Below are 7,472 nucleotides of genomic sequence, written 5' to 3' on the forward strand. Positions count from 1 at the left end.
GTCCTGTTTTCCGTTACCATTGACTTTTCTGTAATTTGAGTTCACTACCGGCGTGCTCCGCCGGTGTGTGCGCCACCCTCCTGGGGTCCCTGACTGTCGGCAGGAGCAACTTCGTGGGATATATATATATATATATATATATATATATATATATATATATATATATATTTGCAAGCACTCCTTCACTCCGCAATTCTGCCACCAGCCGCGGAAAAAGAGCACGGACCACAATTCTTGAAGATCGAAGATTTTTAATGTCCTTAAGTTACATCCTAGTAGCATATATATATTCACCAAAAAAGAGTTGCCCCATTTGAGAACGCGCACAAGGAAAGCAGCAGGACTCTGCTTTATTTTTCACGTTGTCCTTTATTCCGGCAATCAGCAGGCAGTGTCTTGTTCCGTATCGAAGCCCTACGCGTTTCAGAACATTCTTGTTCCTTGATCACGGGCATTGCATGTAAACCGGCAAAATGTGATGAAGGTAAGAGTCTTTGTGCTTTTGAGCATCCTCTGGTGGAAAGCCCTCCAGTGGGCGTGTCTAACCGCTTGGTGTTCTGGAACTAGTAGTGCCTTCATCGTTATGATTATAGCCCTCCGGTGGGTTTTTGCCGCATTTACATTAATTGATGCAGATTCCAAGCTCTCCAGTGAGCTGCAAGATACATGTCGCCGATTATTTTTTGCCAAACTGTTCCTTATGCCTATTGTGCTGTTAGTCCAGTCTGTTAGCACACGGCAGTCCACACTCCGTTGTTTTTAATGGCGTCGCAGCTCTCCCGACCGGACCGGCCAGTAATTATTCACCAAAAAAGTGTTGCCCCATTTGAGAACGTGCACAAGGAAAGCAGCAGGACTCCGCTTTATTTTTCACGTTGTCCTTTATTCCGGCAATCAGCAGGCAGTGTCTTGTTTCGTATCGAAGCCCTACGCGTTTCAGAACATTCTTGTTCCTTGATCACGGGCATTGCATGTAAACCGGCAAAATGTGATGAAGGTAAGAGTCTTTGTGCTTTTGAGCATCCTCTGGTGGAAAGCCCTCCAGTGGGCGTGTCTAACCGCTTGGTGTTCTGGAACTAGTAGTGCCTTCATCGTTATGATTATAGCCCTCCGGTGGGTTTTTGCCGCATTTACATTAATTGATGCAGATTCCAAGCTCTCCAGTGAGCTGCAAGATACATGTCGCCGATTATTTTTTGCCAAACTGTTCCTTATGCCTATTGTGCTGTTAGTCCAGTCTGTTAGCACAAGGCAGTCCACACTCCGTTGTTTTTAATGGCGTCGCAGCTCTCCCGACCGGACCGGCCAGTAATTATTCACCAAAAAAGTGTTGCCCCATTTGAGAACGTGCACAAGGAAAGCAGCAGGACTCCGCTTTATTTTTCACGTTGTCCTTTATTCCGGCAATCAGCAGGCAGTGTCTTGTTCCGTATCGAAGCCCTACGCGTTTCAGAACATTCTTGTTCCTTGATCACGGGCATTGCATGTAAACAGGCAAAATGTGATGAAGGTAAGAGTCTTTGTGCTTTTGAGCATCCTCTGGTGGAAAGCCCTCCAGTGGGCGTGTCTAACCGCTTGGTGTTCTGGAACTAGTAGTGCCTTCATCGTTATGATTATAGCCCTCCGGTGGGTTTTTGCCGCATTTGCCCTGCATCAGAAGTGTGGACCGAGGCTGCTGTCAAGCGACGAGCGGCATAAAGGACAGGAAGGTCGTTTTGGAGAAGTTTTAAGTGGCAGTGCTGAGTTAGTGAGACTGTTTCCATACCCACTTGGGAGTTATTTTGTTTAATTGCTGCAACAGACAAGCACCTCACTGAGGAATACAACGGCACTACAATGACCACCAGGCTTAGCATAAGGAAACGCCCACTCGGGCAGGTGGCAGGATTTATCAGGTGTGCTGACTGCTCTACGTTGTAACAAACATTTTGCCTCTGAAGAAATGCAACCAGTGCATGAAACGCGTCAGGCTTTTGATTTTGTTTGGCACAGACCTTCGCTACATTGCAACTGCTGCTTCTGCAATTAAAGTGATATTTATACCTACCTGTGAGTGGCTCTCTCAAATGGGTGAAACCTTTGTTTGTGGATATATATATATATATATATATATATATATATATATATATATATATATATATATTCACTGAAAAAACCATAGGTTTCAGGGGTGTTATAGTTAGCTGGACTTTTCACTTGTACAAAACCATTGAAATTCCCCCGTTATAGTTAGTTCAGCTAACTATAACTCGCGCGCCCGCAATGCACTGCTGATGACGTCACATATTACATCACTCATGACATGGTCAGTGACATCACTCATGACATCACTGATGACATCTCAAATGACATCACTGATGACATCACTGATGACATCATCCAGTGGGACATCACTGATGACATCACTGATGACATCATCCAGTGAATGTCTGTTTTTCTGAAAATTAAATATGTTTTATATATGTATATCTGTGGCCGTTCTGAGTTGAGAGATTAAGTCCCCTTGAATCCTAAGGGTCCCTAGGGTCAAACTAGCCCACTAGGTACCTCCAGTAAGCGCCACAGAGCTGCGTTGCATGGAGGTGTAAAAAGGGGCGTGGCCTCAGAACACCTGTCTGCAACGCAGCTCCCTGGCTCATACTGGAGATACCTGTTGGGCTAGTTGGCCCTCAGGGACCCTCAGTATTGAAGGGGAATTAATTCCTCAACTTACAACTGGCCAGGGGGCGCGTTTGCAGAGTGCTGCAAGGAGGGGGCGTGGCATCCGGCGCGATGCCGGTCTTTTTTTTTTTGAGAAGGAGGGCTTTGTGGCCCCCTTTCTTTTTCTAATTTATTAGCCCTGGGGACCCCATCCCCCAGGGCCTGCACCCTAAATTTTTTTGTTTAAAAAAATGTATTTGGCCCTCCCAAGGCCTTAATCGGCCCCGGGGACCCCAACCCCCGGGTCATGGCCTATTATTATTTTTTTTATTCTTTAGGAGGGGGGCTGTGTTGCCCCCCTCCTCAGGCCACTTATGGCCCCGGGGACCCCATCCCCCGGGGCCGGCCTTTGATTATTATTATTATTTAAAAAAAATATATATTTATAGAAACACCTAGGACATGCTGGACAAACCGTATGTACCTATCACCATGACAATTTGCGTGATATTCATTAAAAGGCGACTATGCTTACAATGAATCCATGTAGAATGTATTCACACCGCTAGTGAAGCTCTGACATGTCTGACACCCTACCGTGCCTAATCCCGGCGCCCCCGCTGGTGGGTACTCTCCAAGTAGACACCCTTGTTGTTTATTTATACAAACATGGGTAGCTATTGACGGGCACATTTAATACACATGCACACCAAGCCATTCAAAGGGGATTCGACAAAAATTCGACCAAACTATGCAAGAAACCCCCTCACGGTTAATAAAACACACATCCACCGCCGGATGTGTAATACTTTTTATTTTACTCTCTGGAAAGGAGACAAACCTCACTTGAGAGTCCCAGCGTGCTCCTGGCTGAGCCCAATGCTGTGTTACACCCACCAGTGCCCGCCGAGTGCCACACACCTCTGTGTTGTATTCCACCAGCTAGTGCGTATGCTATGACACTCTCTAGCCCATGTGCACTGTAACACCACCCCGTGAATATGTCATGCCACACTTGCCTTCGCACTGGTTATATTGCCCCATCTAACGTGCCTTCCTCGATGCCTATGTTAAAAGCACAGCGCTATGCCATACATATTATAATCTGGGATCCATATATTTGTCACAGTGCATATGCAATGTTACACTACCCAGCACATATTTTATATTACAACTTTAGAGACTACTTAGGTTATACAACACTGCCCTGTGCATATTACACTCCAAGGCGCATATCACATAGCAAGCGCTAGTGCCTGTGCTATCTCGTGCTCTCCAATGAATCTGTCATTGCTCACAATGTATTGCATATTATATTTCACGCCCCGGTTCATCTTATATCACACTTTTTGGTGCATAGTTTATACCATATACTATATCTAGTTTTAATTTTCAATCGTGCTCTCAAGACTATGTTCTATATAACACTGCGTCCACCTACCCTTTTCACGGGCATTACATTTTGCGATGGGGGGTGGAGGGTCAGGGGATGTTTCTGCCAAGTGAGCCCGGAGTCACAGTCCCAAACGTCCTCTTCTTCCTGAATAAAAGTGAGCTTATGCTGCATACTTGTTCATATTTTAGGTAGTTCGCACAGACACACATTTTAAAAACAATAAAGTTCCTAATACCCACCTTCTATGAACAGTTAGCTTGCTGCCCCATCCACCTCCTCCCTATCCTCTGTTGTCTGAATTCATGGACTAGCCTCCTCCCTCCTGCCATGCATGGTCTGATGTGCTGCCACTGCCCTGCATTTAGCATGATGTACCAGTCCACTCATCCTGCCCTCCATTGCCCAATTCTATGGCCCATCATTGACCTCCTGCTTAGCCTCTGTGCTTTGCTTGCTGCCCCTATTCTCCTTCCCCCTGCCCTCCGATGTCTTTGTGCATGCCCCTGCTCCATCCTTTTTGACCACCATGTTCCATGGACCTACCACTCCTATCTACTCTGAGTGTTCTGTTGAGCTGCCACTCCCCTACCACCTGCCTAGCATTGTCAGATGACTGTAACCTGTCCCTGCCACCTCCACCCTGCCTGTCCACATGCCATGCCCCTATCCCCTTCCTCCTGTCCTCCATTGTCCATTTTACTGCCACACCCTTCTGCCCTCCCTGGTCTGTTGTGCTGCAACTGCTCCTCCTGCCTGCCCCACGCGGTCTGTTGTGAGGCCCCTTCCCCTGAACTCTCTTGTCTGTGCCCAGGTCCTGACCCTCCTTTCTATCCTCCATGGTCCTTTGTGCATGCCCCTGCACCCTCCTTCTTGCCCATCATAGCCATTGTGCTGCCACTTACCCTCCCGCTTGCCATGCATGGTCTTCTGTGCTGCCATGGCCCCTCCCACCTTCCCTGTGTGGTCAGCTAGCTGCTCCTGACCCCCTCCCACCTTCCCTCCATGGTCTGTGTGTATGCCATCATAGTCTCACTGTTGCTCTCCATGGTGTGTCTTGTTTCTAGTGCCCATCCTGCCTGACCTCCATGGTCATCTTGCTGCTCCTGCCCTGCCCCCTTGCCCCCAGCCCTCTGTTTCCATGTGCAGACCCCTATTCCCTCCCTCCTGGCTTGTCGGTTCCATCGTAATGCCCCTGATCCGTCCCTCCTGCCCTTTATGGTCTGTTATGCTGCAGCTTTCTCTCCTGTCTGTCCATTATGGTCAGCTAGCTTCCATTGCCTCTTTCCCCTCTGTTGTCTGTTGTCCATGTGCATGGTCCTGTCCCCTCCTTATTGCTTTCTATGGATTGTTGTTCTGCACTCCCGTCCCGCATGCCCTGTGTGGTGTATTGTGCTGCTGCAAACCCTGATGCCTGCCCTGTAGGGTCAGTTTGGTGCACCTCTCCATGTCCCTCCTGTCCTCTGTTATCCGAGTCCATGTCCCTACCCCAATTCCTCCTGCCTACCATGATCCAATGTACCATACTTGTGAACATTTTGAACTTGGTAAGAGGGAGATTTTGAAATAAAACTGGGGTATTGAATTTCCCCTTTGAGTTACATTGAAAAAGAGAAGATTGTAGACAGGAAACAGATCAAGTAAAGCCCATTTGAGCTTAAAAACATTGGACATTTCCTGGCTGAAACGGGTCTGTTGGCATGTATGGTTGTATGACCGCTGCCTCTTCCTTCTTCCCACAATGGTCTATTATATTGCCACAGCCTCTCTTGCCAGTCCTGTATTGTTGGTTTGTTGCCCCTGCCCCCCTTTCCACTGCCCTCCATAGTCTGTTGTGCTGCCACTGCCCTTCCTGCCTGCCTAGTGTGGTCAAATTGTTGCCTCTGCACTCTCCTACCTGCCTTCAATTTTCAGAGTCCGTGCCCCTGGCCTCTGCCTCTCAACAGTATCCCAATGAACAACTAGATTGCTAACATTCTATATTTATTACAAAAGTGTGGAACGCCTGACGTCATCTTGATGTAATCAAAACTGTAATACCTAGAGTATTTCCTTTAGAAATTACATTTATGAGAGGGTCTTATTTGCATCAAAATTATGGTTAGTGCTCTAAAAAACTAAAATGAGGACATATTTTCTGAGTTTTCAAATAGCGACAAAGAACTTTTAAATTATTTGTAATCTTTGTTTTTTTATCCAGTTGACCACTTGATTAAATGTTGCACCTAGGGGAGAGGATGTGGTGTTACTTCCAGAGCTGCAGACTTTGCAACTGGGGAACCAGGTTGGAGTTTCTGCTTCAGCTCAACATTCTGTGATTCTGGTCAAATCACTTAATCTCCCCATGTCTACAACCAAAATGAATTTGATCTTGTGTGATGTAACCGATGCTCATGAAAAGCACTCCAATACCTGACAAGTCTGCACTATATAAAACTGCAAATACACAAAAAATAAGTGTTTTGCACACTTCTGTCATTGGGCTACATTTGGGCTACATCTGGGCTACATCTGGGTGATATTTGGGCTACATTTGGGCTACATTTGGGCTCTTTTGTCTCTGGTGGCCATTTTAGGAGATTTATTTGTTATGAAGTTTCCTAATTTCCTCATTTACTGCAGTCTCCTTAGTAGGAAATGCTTTCAGTTTTTTACTTTGATTCCATCAAGAAGGTATTCAGATATGTCACACATTTGCCATAAATTCTGAATGTTAGCACTCTAGTTGCTCATTAGATCACTGTAGTAAAGCTACTGCTCACCACGGAAGTCTGCTGCTAGTATTAGAAGTGCATGTTTCAGTCTGCATATCAGAATTTTTTAATGAAATAGAAGAGGATTTGAGAAGTCACTCAAAATGTGCCCTAATTTTTCTTTCTTCAGCACTAATCATAATTTCTATGGCAAAATGAACCCCCTCATTGTGTTCCTTTTTAAATTAAATGTTTTTTAAGTGTTACCAGTTTATTCCAATCAAGATGGCTTCAGGTGTGCCATACTTTTGTCATAAGTAAGACAGTAAGCACTCTAGTTGTTCTTAAGAACACTCTGGGACATTCTGTCATTGGGCTATACTTGGGCTACATCTGGGTGATATTTGGGCTACATTTGGGCTCTTTTGTCTCCGGTGGCCATCTTGGGAGATTTATTTGTTATGAAGTTTCCTAATTTCCTCATTTACTACAGTCTCCTCAGTAGGAAATACTTTCAGTTTTTTACTTTGATTCCATCAAGAAGACATTCAGATGTGTCACACATTTTCCATAAATTCTGAATGTTAGCACTCTAGTTGCTCATTAGATCACTGTAGTAAAGCTACTGCTCACCAGGCAAGTCTGCTGCTGGTATTCAAAGTGCATGTTTCAGTCTGCATGTCGGAATTTTTTTATGAAATAAAAGAGGATTTCAGAAGTCAAAATGTGCCCTAGTTTTTCTTTCT

The sequence above is a fragment of the Triturus cristatus genome, chromosome 3_2, assembly GCF_964204655.1.
Source record: "Triturus cristatus chromosome 3_2, aTriCri1.1, whole genome shotgun sequence".
In the NCBI taxonomy this organism is placed as follows: domain Eukaryota; kingdom Metazoa; phylum Chordata; class Amphibia; order Caudata; family Salamandridae; genus Triturus; species Triturus cristatus.